This window comes from Chrysochloris asiatica, unplaced genomic scaffold (assembly GCF_000296735.1).
Source record: "Chrysochloris asiatica unplaced genomic scaffold, ChrAsi1.0 scaffold00239, whole genome shotgun sequence".
In the NCBI taxonomy this organism is placed as follows: Eukaryota; Metazoa; Chordata; class Mammalia; order Afrosoricida; family Chrysochloridae; genus Chrysochloris; species Chrysochloris asiatica.
The window spans coordinates 3,543,199-3,556,415 of NW_006408757.1; the positions used below are offsets into that span (position 1 = coordinate 3,543,199).

At 40.1% G+C, this 13,217-nt stretch overlaps 1 pseudogene; it reads right to left on the bottom strand.

The window, feature by feature from the left end:
- Window positions 1-2,963: 2,963 nt before the first annotated feature.
- LOC102825937 lies at window positions 2,964-4,000 on the bottom strand (annotated as a pseudogene).
- Between the last annotated feature and the right edge of the window lie 9,217 nt (window positions 4,001-13,217).

The window sequence follows — 13,217 nt, forward strand, 5'->3', positions numbered from 1 at the left end:
CCCTAATGCTTTTTTATAGGGTTTCCGAGGAGCAGTTGGTGGGCGTGGACCCCTGACCCTGTAATTCAGGTGACCTTGTAGTGGCACCCCAGCCCTCAGGGCCACGTCGGGGCTCCTGCTGAACCTTCTAAGATAAAAGATAATAATAAAAATAAAGGGGGGACCCAAATGGGGTTCCCCAGTGGCTGCTCGTGGCTGGAGGTGGGCTGCCTGCCCCTGCGCTCCGCGATTCAGTCGAGCGTGAGGTGAGCTGTTTGCCGGCGCACGCCTGGCAGGGCTGAGGGACGCTGCTCCATTCAGCGGGGGGCGGGTCGCTCGCTTTTGCGTGTCTGGCAGGCCCGCGGTACGCAGCTCGGGCAGGCTAGCAGTTGCTCGCCTGTGTGCGTGCGTTCCCTGCGGGCCCCGGGAACACACGGGTCAATTGGGCAGGGCAGAAGTGGTTCAGGCGGGCCCAGTCGGCGCCTGAGGGACGCTGCTCTATTCAGCGGGAGGCAGGTCACTCGCTTTCGCACGTCTGGCAGGCCTGCAGTACGCGGCTCGGGCAGGCTGGCAGCTGCTCGCCTGGGTGCGCGCGTGCCCGGCGGGCCCCGGGAACACATGGGTCAACTGGGCAGGGCAGAAGTGGCTCAAGCAGGCACAGTCCGTGCCTGATGATGTCAGACAGTCGCCGCCTCTCTCCCTTCTGCAGGCTTTTTTATTTTTCCTCTTCCTCTCCTAAGCTAACTTCCCTCTGTCCACTGTATGTGCAGAAATCCCCCCTTGGGGTAGGTGTCACCAGTGGTTCTCCCTGTTTGAGACTCCCAGCCACTGGACGCTCTGCAGGAGCTGGTTCCCGCCCCGCCCCCCCCAAGCCCAAAGGAGCTGGGGATGCCGCGGCGCCCTTCTAAAAAGCCTGCAATTCCTTGCACAGTGATTTCTCAAAGAAACGGGTCTAAGGCTCTGGCGCACTAAGATTTACGTGGGCCGTGAGACTGTGAATTCCCACCTGGTAGGCTCAACTCGCGAGCTTCCCCCCACTGATCCCGGAGCCCCCACTCACTCGCACCGCCTGGCCGCCCTTGCAAACCGGAAGTCCAAACTGTTTTTCACAACAGCAATATCATCTTATTATCTTATCAGCAGTAGACAAGGAATCTGATTTCTCCACATCTTGTATTACACTTGCTATATTCCATTTTCAAAACTTTTACAGTGTGCATTTATGACTTTCAATGTAAAAGAATCATTGAAACAGCTTCCATGTTGAAATTTGTTGACCTGAACAGAAGTAGAGTAAATGGAGTTTTGAGGGCTTTAGAGACTATCTTATGAATGACCTGGAACAGTTGATGGTAGATAAAATCTAGATTGGATGGGAAGGGCACTAACTAATTCTTTATATTTGACTCTGTAGTGCAGGTATTCCAAATATCAGAGTTTTCACTTAACATTTATCTTCCAATTAGGTCCTATACCCATTCCTTTCCCATCCTTGTACCCCTGGGCTTTAACAAACGATAATAACTCTAGTAGAAACAGTGGCGTGTGAGTGTGTATATCTTTTTCTTGTAATGGCTGCTATATTTTCTCTAATAAAGAGATTGGCTTAAATTAATCAAAACTGCTGCTCTCCTCCCACACATCCCCTTCTGCAATCTGCCCACCTTGACAATACCAGTCTTTGGTAGGATAACTTTCTCCCAGGACTTCATGGTCATTAGTGAATCGGAGAACAGATACATTTTGCTAGGGGGTGGTGATGGTGGGTAAAACAGTTAAAAATGAGTCCTGGGTAACTTCTTGGGTCTTCATGCAAATTGAAATCTGCTTGCATCTCATTAAATAATAGGAAACCTAGCAGCACCAGCTAGTGCTGCCAGCATCTAATGATGAAACCTGGACATCACTGAGTTGCAAGATTTCTGAGTTGATCTTCATCTTAAATAGCAATGGTCAGGGAAATTTGCAAACAATAGAACAGTTAATTTGAAAGAACGGACTTCTGAGGGTCTTTTGCTTGTCCTGTGTAGTGTCACATTTCATAGTCCCCTTCTTCCTAGTGGTTGAGTCTTGGAGATAGGGGATTAGCCACTGGCCTACCCAGCTTCTTGTGATCCTTTTTGTAAGATAATAGATTTATTGATTTATTTTCACATACAGATGAGTCCTGAGATAAAGGACAGGGTCATTTTAGGTAGATATAAGTATCCCTAGTGGGATATTGTAAGTGATAGGGCTTGGGCCAAAGCTTTTTTTATTTATTTATTTTAAAGGAAACCAGGACAAAATGTATTTTGTTTATTAATCAGGATAAATCTCATTTTGTACACTTCTTAATTGGGTAAGTACAAATTAAGTGATTCAGCTGTTGGCAGATACAGACAAATCTCAAAAAGAAAGGAGTATCATATCTAACAAAACTATTATAAAAACCAAATTCTGTCGAGCCTGACTTTCCCAGGAAGTTTAAGGCTATTCAGATAAATGCATGGAACTCATTGCTGCAAAAATGTTAAATTTTAATATTAGCATTATTTAAAAAAATATCTGAACTAAAAATTGATTATTTTGAGCATAATTTAAAATTTCTAAAAAAAATTTTTTAGCTCTATTTTGTAAGATCCATAAACAGTTACATCAAATCTATAGTGGCTTCAGAATATCTAACATATGTAATAAAGCTTCAACAAAGAAAGAAAACTAGATCAGGCTGACTTGACTCTATTACTGTACCTAACTAGGTAGTAGACATTTAAGATATGCTGTTGTTGATGAGTGCCGTCAAGTTGGTTATGACTCATAGCAACCTTGTATAGGGTTTTCTAGAAAGAAGAAATCAAAATACCTAAGAAAATATCACCTATGCTCACATTTAAATTAACTTACCTGTACTCTAAACATTTTGTTTGTAAATGTAACTTGAAAATCTTTGTGAACTCTAGAGAAATCTGTGTGATTTCTTTGATGACCCACTCTTCCAGAAATTACAAAGTGAATTCTTCTGAAACACAAACTATCTGCTTTCCAGTGTTACCTCCTGTCATCATGGACTGGAATGCAGCTTCCATGTTTTCCAATCCATTTATCATAGTCTCTTTGATCTTTAGTTTTCCTTCTTTAAACCACTGACTCAGCTGTAGGATACCAGGTTCAAATCTGTCCTTATAATTTAACACCATAAATCTTTCCCTTGTGATGTTTTTTTCTTTCCGGATTGCTTCTACAGTAGGGGCCAGTGGGGGAGGATAAGGGACATCCTTGTTGTACTGAGAAATTTGACTACACAGGATGATGTGATGATCACTGCATCAGTGATGTCACCACCAACATTTTCAAAGTAAACATCCACTCCAGCTGGGCACAAATCTCGGAGTTGTTCTGTCATGTTCCCTTTTTTATAATTAATTGCAGCATCAAAGCCCAGTTCTGAGGTCAAAAACAGGCACTTCTCATCTGTCCCACAAATTCCCACCACTCTGGAACAGCCCAGCAAATGGCCAATCTGCCCAGCCAAAGATCCACAAGCACCAGCAGCCCCACTGACAACCATTGTCTGATTGGATCCGTCCGTTATATGGCCTTTTTCCTGCACTCCAATTAAGGAAGTCAAACCAGGCATGCCTATAGCTCCAAGAAAGTATGAAAGGTGTCCATCCACAAGTTTGGGGTCTACCTTTTCAAGGACATTTCCATCCAGAATAGCCTTGGTTTGCCAGGGCCAATAGAAAGAAGTCACAAAATCACCTTTAGTCATATTTTTGTGTTTGCTTTCTTCTATAATTCCAATACCCCCACCATCAACCACTTGAGACAGCTGCCAAGGTGTTATATAATCAGTCCCAGTGTCTTCATTCATTCTACAATGCATGTAACGATCCACAGAAAGATAAAGAGTTCTAACTTGCATATGTCATTCCATGATGTAATCTGGTAAATTGACCTCTTCCATGCAGAAATTCTCTGCCACTGGATTACCATTTTTTCCAGGTCGGGAATTCAACACCACTCTTTGTACAATCATCACCCTATTTTCCAAGTGCTCGCACAAGATTTCTTCACCAAATAATTCCGCGGGAGAATTCTGTGGGCAATCTCACGCGGTTTGTTGGGCTGCTCCAGACTTGCCTCACTTTCCCAGCTAGTCACGACACCACCACTCGGGCCAAAGATTTTAAATCAAATGATATTTGATGAATACATAGACGTTTCACTCATTTTTTGGGAGATGTTTTCGTTAGAAATACAGAACATAGGACCATAAACTGTCAGACTAGGAAGGCAGCTCCTAAGAGATCAAATTCACCCCTAATCAAGAAAAGGGATATTGAGATTCAAAGAGTAGAATTACTTTCAGCCAACTGGGAAAATCAGCATCAGTAGTTCACATCTGAGTTTTAATGCTTAGGTGTTAAACACTTGATGGCTCAGTAACCAGGTATTCTCATTTAAATGGGGGCAAGAAAATTTGTTAAATAATAATTATAGGCCTTGCAATAGTTTTTGCCAGATAAAGAACATTATTTTGATGCTGATATTGTTGCTTAGTAAAAGTGAAAGTTGATGCATATTGACTGGACTAAGGTTTTGTTGTTGTTGTTAAGTGATGTTGAGTCTGTTAAGGCAGTGAAAGTAAAATTATAGCGAAATCTCAAACCCTGATTGTTCCATCTTGAGTTTGTTTCATCTTCTTTCTCCCTATCCTGCAGGTGATGTTACATGCAATCAGAAATTATGTCACTAGTGAAGAGGTATATTGAGTCCTGCCTGGAGCAGTAAGATTACTGGAGAATTGGTAGAGGCTCAAATCAACATCCTTGCACATGATCAACAAACCTTTGTGACACAGTAAGTAGCAGGGGAGGTAGACTTAATAAGAATTACTTGATGTTCTTCAATATGATATGTACAAAGTTTTTAGAATATACAGGTTGTATTGGAGAATACCTAGCCTTACATCTTGTTTTGTCGATCTCTCATTTTATTCTTGTTAGGTGCCATCAAGTTGCTACAGACTCAAAAGCGACCTTATGCACAAGAGAAGGAAGCACTGCCCTATACTGTGCCAACCTCAAGTTGCTACACTTGAGCCCATTGCTGCTGTCACTGTGCTAATCCTTCTCGTTGGGGATCTTCTTCATTTTCGCTGACCCTCCATTTTACTAAGCATGATGTCCTTCTCGAGGGAATATGTTCAAAGTATGAGAGACGAAGTCTGAATATTCTGACTTCCAAGGAGCATTCTGATCGTACTTCCTCTAACACAGATTGGTTTGTTCTTCTGGCAGTCCATGATATTTCTAATATTCTCCTCCAACACCATAACTCAAATGCATTAATTCTTCTATAGTCTTCCTTATTCACTGTCCAGCTTTCACATGAATTTGAGATTGTTGAAAATACAATTAATTGGATCTGGCTCACCTTAGTCCTCAAACTGACATCTTTGCTCTTCTTACACTTGTGTAGCTATTTGTCTAATGCAATATGTCATTAGATTCCTTGACTGCTGCTTCCATGAGTGTTGATGGTTGATCCAAGCAACATGGATTTTTTTGAGAACTTCAATCTTTTCTCCATTTATTCTGATGTTATTTATTTGTCCAGTGGTGAAACTTTTTGTTTTCTTTACACTGATGTGCAATCCATACAAAAGGCTATTATCTTTGATATTCATCAGTAAGTATTTTAAGTCCTCTTTACTTTCAGCAAGCAAAGTTGTATCATGTACATATCACAGGTTGTTAATGAGTCTTCCTTCAATCCTGATTCCACATTTTTCTTCATATAATCCAGCTTCACGGATCATTTGCTCAGCATACAGTTTGAATAGGTCTGATGAAAGAATACAACCCTTTTGACACATTTCCTAATTTTAAACCATTCAGTGTTCCCTTCTTCTATTTGAACAACTGCCTCGTGGTCTATGTACAGGTTCCTCATATTCCAGAATACTTATTCTCCATAATGTTGTCCATGGCTTGGCACTATGTGTAGTCAATAAAACACAGGCAAACATCTTTCTGGTATTCTCTGCTTTCAGCCAAGATCCATCTGACGTCAGCAACAATATCCCTCATTCCAAATCCTCATCGGAATCTGGCTTGAACCTCTGGAAATTCTTTGGCATTTTATTGTTGCAGCCATTTTTAAAAATCATCTTTAGCAAAATTTTACTGAATGTAATTAATGATATTATCTGATGACTTTCACTTTCTATTGGGTCACCTCTCTTTGGAATGGGCACAAATACAGATCTCTTCCACTCAGTTGAGTAGGTAGTTGTCTTCCAAATTTCTTGTCATAGATGAGTGAGTGCTTCCAGTGCTGTTTCAGTTAGTTGAAAGATTTCAATTTGTATCCAATCAATTCCCTGAGACTTGTTCTTTGCCAGTACCTTAAATGCACTTTGGACTTCTTCTTTCAGTATGATTGGCTCTTGATCATATGCTACCTCTGGAAATGATTGAACATCGACCATTTCATTTTGGTCCATTGATTCTGTGCATTCTTGCCATCTTCTTTTTATACCTTCTGCATCATTAAATATTTTGCCCATGTTATTGTTAAGTGCTATTGAGTCAGTTCTGACTCATAGCGACCCTGTATAAAGTTTCCACAAAGCAGCTGGTGAGCTTGAACCACTGACTTTGTGGTTCAACTGACCTTTCAGTCCAGTGCATTAACCACAGCACAGCATCAGGACTCCATTTTGCCAACTGAATCCTTCAATATTGTAAGTTGAGGCTTGAATTTTTTCTTCAGTTCTGTTAACTTGAGAAATGCAGAGCATGTTCTTCGCTTTTGGTATTCTAACGCTAGGTAGGTCTTTGCATATTTCATTATAATACTTGACTTTGTCTTCTAGAGCTGCCCTTTGCAATTTTATGTTCAGCTCTTTTATCTCAATTTCTTCCATTTGCTTTAGAATCTCTATACAGGAGAGCAAGTTTCAGAGTCTCTTCTGACATCCCTTTTGATATTTCCCTTCTTTCTTGTCTTCTTAAAGACTTTTCCTTTCTTCCTGTGTGATGTACTTGATATAATCTAATAACTCCTTTGATATTGGGTCTTTAGTGTCTAATGATTCAAATCTGTTCTTCAGATGATCTCTAAATATTTATGGGATATGTTCAAGGTGATATAATTGTCTCTCATCCACTTATTTTAATTTTCTTCAGCTTCAATCAGAACTTGTACATGAGCAATAGAAGGTCTATTCCACAGTCTGCTCCTCGCCTTGTTTTGGCTGATGATATGGAACTTTTCCATATTCTCATTCTACAGACATAGTCAATTTGATTTCTGTGTATTACATCTGGTGAGGTCCATGTGTATAGTCGTCTTTTATGTTGTTTTTAAAAAGTATTTGCATTGTTCAATGAGAAGGAAAAAGCAATTACAAACTTCATATGGAAAGAAAAGAGAACCGGGATAGTGCTTATGAATCGGGCTGCTAACATCAAGGTCGGTAGTTCGAAACTACCAGCTGTTGCAGAAGAAAGATGAGGTTTTCTGCTCCTGTAAAGATTTGCAATATTCGAAACCCTGTGCAGGGTCACTATGAGTCAGAACCGACTCCATGGTACTTAACAACAACAACAGACAGGTCTGGTGAAAGGAGAAAAGACTCTCATGATTCAATAGTGAGTAATTGTTATCATGACTAATTGCAATTGTCGTAACTGTAAATATAGAAGTTTTGTAGCAAAAAGGGTTGAGTGGTTGATCTTACAGTCCCAGAGCGGAGGACACTGGGACCATCAAGGGAGAAGAGTGGAGCGGAATGTGTGACCCTACCCAGAGAAGTGGCGACAGCACAGATGGAGGGGGAAATGATGACATGGAGAGATGAGCATCTCACAATTGTAAACTCATGGAGGGAGAGGGGATGTGTGCTAGCAGCTGGGGGGGCAGGCTTGCAGGGTGTGCCCTTTGGCTGTTTGAATGATTGTATATTCCTGAGTGTTTTGTTGCACATCCCCAAAAAAAGAACAACAGCAAAAACCAGAGGGAATAGAAGCAAATATTGTTGAATGCTGAAGCATGCAGGGGATTGTAATCATTGCAATGAAACGGATATGATAGGCTGAGTGAAACTGATATTCCCTCATGTAAACTATCACTCAATTCACAATAAAAACTTAAAAAACACACACACAACAAAACTCAGCTGAGTAGAGAGAGCTGTGGGAGGAATGCTTGCTGTCACCTTCTTGCAGAAAGTGTTAACTTTTATTTCATCTGTGAACAAGGTGGTCATGTCCATATTTGGTGTACTAGACAATGTTGAAGGTGCTCTGGTATTGTAGTGGTGACAAATCGGGCTTTGAACCACAAGGTCAGCAGTTTGAAACTACCAGCTGTTCTGCCAGAGAAAGATAAAGCTTTCTGCTGCCGGAAAGATTTACTGCCTCGGAAACCCTGTACAGGGTCGCTGTGAGTCAGAACCACCACCACCAGACAATGTTGAATGAACAAATGACGCATCTTTGGAAGGCCAAAGAGATCTAACATCTTTCAAATAAATGTCTGGCAAAAAAAAATTTTTTTTTTTTTTGAAGACATTTGCAATGAAGAAATCATTGGTCTTGCAAAATTCTGTCATGTGATCTCCAGCATCGTTTTTAGCACCTAAGTCATAGTTTCCAAATATAGATCCTTTCTCTTTGTTTCCAACATATGCATTTAAATATCCAATAATAATCAATACATTTTGATTGCATGTTTGATCAATTTCAGACTGAAGAAGTTTGTAGAATTCTCCAACTTCATCATCACTGCCTTTAGTGGCTGATGCATATATTTGAATATTAATTATATTAACTGGTCTTCCTTTTAGGCGTATGGATCTTATCCGATCACAGACAACACTATACTTCAAGACAGATCTTGAAATGTTCTTTTTGATGAGTGTGATGCCATTTCGCTTCAATTTGTCATTCCTGGTATAGTAAACCACGTGGTTGTCAGATTCAAAATGACCAATGCCAGTCCATTTCAGCTCATTAATGCCTAGCATATCAATGTTTATGCATTACATTTCATTTTTTAAAAGCTTTTATTGTAAATTGAGTGGCAAAACATCAGTTTTGCACTCAAACAGTCATATTTTGTTTCATTGCAATGATTTCAATCCCCTCCATACACCATCGGTTAACGGTATTTGCCTCTATTCCCTCTTTATATATGTATATAAACACACACACACAAAATGCACAGGAATATATAATCATTTAAACTATCAAAGGGCACATATTGCAAGCCAGCCTCCTGCCTGCCAGCACACAGCCTTTATCTTTCCATGATTCTAGAGTCCTCAGCTGCTCTATCTCTCCATCTCTCATCTCTGCCTCTGTCTCTGGTGTTGCTGCTTTTCTGGCTAGGATCAAACACTCCCCCTCATGCTCGTCCCTCTTAATGGTCCTAGTGTCCTCTGTTCTTGGAATATAAGATTAACTACTCCTGCCTTTTCGTTACTCATCTTTTACCTTTACACATGTGACAACCGCAATTAGTCATTATAAGAATTACTCACTATTGAATAAAAAAACCCTATCCCCATCTCCTTTTATCAGACCCATCTAGACAAGATGAAAACTATTCTGCGGGATTCCTACCTTCCCCAACTCGCTCTGAAACGAAACTCACTCTTGAAAACTTGTAAGTCAGCAACTTTGTGTCTTTATAGCCTCCCCAATTTAGGTAGCCAATGTCTAAGTTGCCTGTCCCTATCAACATTATGTACTTAGGCGATAGGTTTGATCCTTTATGTGAAGACTCCATTCCTCTCTGATGGTATTTCAAGCAACTACATCCATAAGCAAAGGCCAAGTTTATCAAGTTGTAGCAATATACACATGTCCTGTATCAAACTTCTTTATCTTCCTCTAGTCAAGTTTTGCTCAGCAAGCCATCGAATGGGTACTATCTACAAGTTTGGACATTCTTGCATGTCTCCCCCAACTTCATATCAGCTGGACGCTTCACTCTCAACTCTAGCCCTCCATGGCTAGGTCAGTGTCCATGGGCTCAGGACTTCCCAAACCTCCCCAGACTTCAAACTTGGAAGGGGGTTTGTCCAGAATGACTGACTTTTCTTGCCTTGATAGCTCCTAGGTGATCAGCTTGCTTGTTCTTGTAATAACCAAACAGTCTGATTTTCTTTTCCTGCTGGTCTTTCCTTCAAGAAGTATCTTCTGTTCTTCTAGACACTCTGGGTTGGTCTGCATGTCCTTTCAAATGGGAATGTCACAGAAGATTCTGGATGGGGCTCAGGATTCCTCCTAGTGCTGCATACTCTAAAAAGGCTCAACAAGAAGCCTATTTCACTGGTTAAATTCTAGAACCCTTTTTATGTGTTCCAGTCAATTATAGGCTGAAGACAGGCTTACAAGCTTTCTGTAATCATATTTCCCAAGATTCCTTTCTATCCCCCTTAAAGGTCTACTTTACAATAGTAGGCAAGGGATACCAATATCCACGAGACAGTTAAACACCTTAGCATTATTTCCCCTATTTATCCAGTCATACATGCTTCAATCCCTATATCACAGAGCCCTGTTGTTCCAAGGTTGAGCATACATCACTATTTACCTATGTCCAATTTAGCCCATGCAACCCTACTTAAGTGTTCCCCTTTATTCCTTGTTCTTCCACCCCCTCCCCATTGTGTAATGCCTTCCCCTTCCTTGTATATTGCCCTCCCAAACACCTGAGCTATGATGTGACTATCCCATGACCTGTCCTTGTTGTCCCCTCCCTCCCACCTCTGGTAACCATCAAATAATTTTTTTTTTCTTTTGGTATGGAAAACTTTTCTTAAGCTTTTACAATAATGGTCTTATACAATATTTGTCCTTTTGTGACTGACTAATTTCACGTAGCATAATGTGCTCAAAGTTCATCCAGGTTATGAGATGCTTTACAGTGTCGTTGTTATTCTATAAGGCAGCATAGTATTCCGTTGTGTGTATATATCAAAGTTTGGTTATCCATTCTTTCACTGATGGACACTTAGGCAACCTCCAACTTTTTGCTCCTGTAAATAGTGCTAGGAAAAACAATGGTGTACATATATCTACTTGTGTTCTGGCTTGTATTTCTTGTGGATATATACAAAGTAGAAGAATTGCTGTATCATAGGTTTTTCTATTTCCTAGTTTCTGAGGAAGTGGCATACTTTTTTCAGAGTGGTTGAACCATTTTACATTCCCACCAGCAGTGTAGAAAGTCCCCAGTGTCTCCACACCATCACCAGCATTCATTGTCTTCTGTGTTTTTTTAACTTTGCTGTTATTTCTTTGTTGTTTTGATTTGCAATGGCTAATGATCGTGAACATTTCTTCATATGTTTGTTGTTGCCCAAATATCTTCCTTGGTAAAGTGTGTTTTCATGTCCTGTGCACATTTTTAAATTGGGTTATATGTATTTTTTTTTCCTGTAGAGGTGTTGTAGTTTCCTATAGAGTTTAGAGATTAGTCCCTTGTCTGACATGTTCTTGCAAAAAAAAATCCCATTCTTTGTGATCCCTTTTAACTCTTTTGGTGAAATCTTTGATGCACATAAGTTCGCAGTTTTTTGTATATCCCAATCATCTATTTTGTCTTTTATTTGTACATTTTTTCAATGTATAAATAGTTTATGTCTGCCCTGTATCAGAGCCCTATAATTTGTCCTTATTTTTCCCCACAATTACAAACACATAGCTTTATTGTTTCACTGTGCAGAATCTTTCTAACGTGTCATTCAATTCCCAGATGTGCATCATTATTTAGAATTTAATATAAATCTTTCTCCACAGCTAGATCAGTATGTTAAGGGTCTACATACTTAAACACAGTTGGATGTTGTGAAAAGCTGGTATGCTGTCAATAGACAGAAGCAAATTACACATGGATTCCGGCAGAGTGGATCTTGTGGACACAGGAGTTTGGGCTTATGATTTTGGTCAGAGTCAAACAAAGATAGTCAAGGATATGACTGAAATGATCACAGTGTGGTATTTGGCCACAAAAAGACAAATAAATTGTGCTATGACTTATTTATGGTGATTGGTGGTTATGTGCCATGGAGTCCGTTCTGACTCATAGCGACCCTGTATGGGGTTTCTGAGGCTGTAAATCTTTATGGGAGCAGAAAGCCTCATCTTTCTCCCGCGAAACAGCTGGTAGTTTCGAACTGCTGACCTTAAGGTTTACAGACCGGTGAATTGTTTATAGTGCATTACAATACAGGAATCATTTACAAATTCTTTTTTTTTTTTAACTTTTTATTGTGAATTGAATGAAAGTTTACAGGGCAGATCATCAGTTTTACATTCAACAATTCATATACTTTATTTCATTAAAAGTATAATCGACTCCATGTATCATCAGTTAACAGTATTTCTCTCTATTCATTTTAGCATTAAAACAAAAAACACTCAGGTGTATATAGTAATTTACACCACCAAAGGGCACATTCTGCAAGTCTGCCTCCTGGCCACCACCTTTCATTTCCTCTCTTTCCATGAATCTAGAGTCCTCAGCTGCTCCCTCTCTCCATGTCCCCATCTCTGGCGTCACTGCTTCTCTAGATAGGGCCCCATATTCTGCTTGTGCTCTTCTCCCTTGATGTTCCTAAGATCTTCTGTTTCTGGACTGTAAGATTAACCACACCCCTGTTTTTGTTACAAAACTTCTACCTTTAGAATTGTGACAGTCACAATTTGTTATGATAACAATTATTCATTTTTGAATCATAAGAATCTTATCCCCATCTCTTTTCATCAGACTCGTCTAGACAAGATGAAAACTATTCAGTGGGGAATCTATCTTCCCACACACACTTTGAAACTAAACTCCCTTTTGAAAACGTGTAAGCCAGTCATTTCGTGCCTTTATCACTCCCTCATTTTAGGTAGCCAGTGTTTATGTTTCCCATCCCTATCTACCCTGTATACAGAGGGGATAGCATTGATACTTGATGTGAAGACTCTGTCTCTCTCTGTTGCTATTTTGAGCTACTACATCCATGAGTATAAGTCAAGTTCATAAAATTGTAGCAATTTACCCTTGTTTTCTTTGTCAAAAATAGTTTTGGGTGTTTTTTTTAAATCTTCTTCTACTCGATCTCTGATTATTAAGCTATCAAGGCTAGGTCAAATGGGTACTATCTGCAACTTTGGGTGATCTTGTGCATCTACCCTCACTTCCTATCAGCTGGATGCCTCACTCTCAGCTCTAGCCCTCTGTGGCTA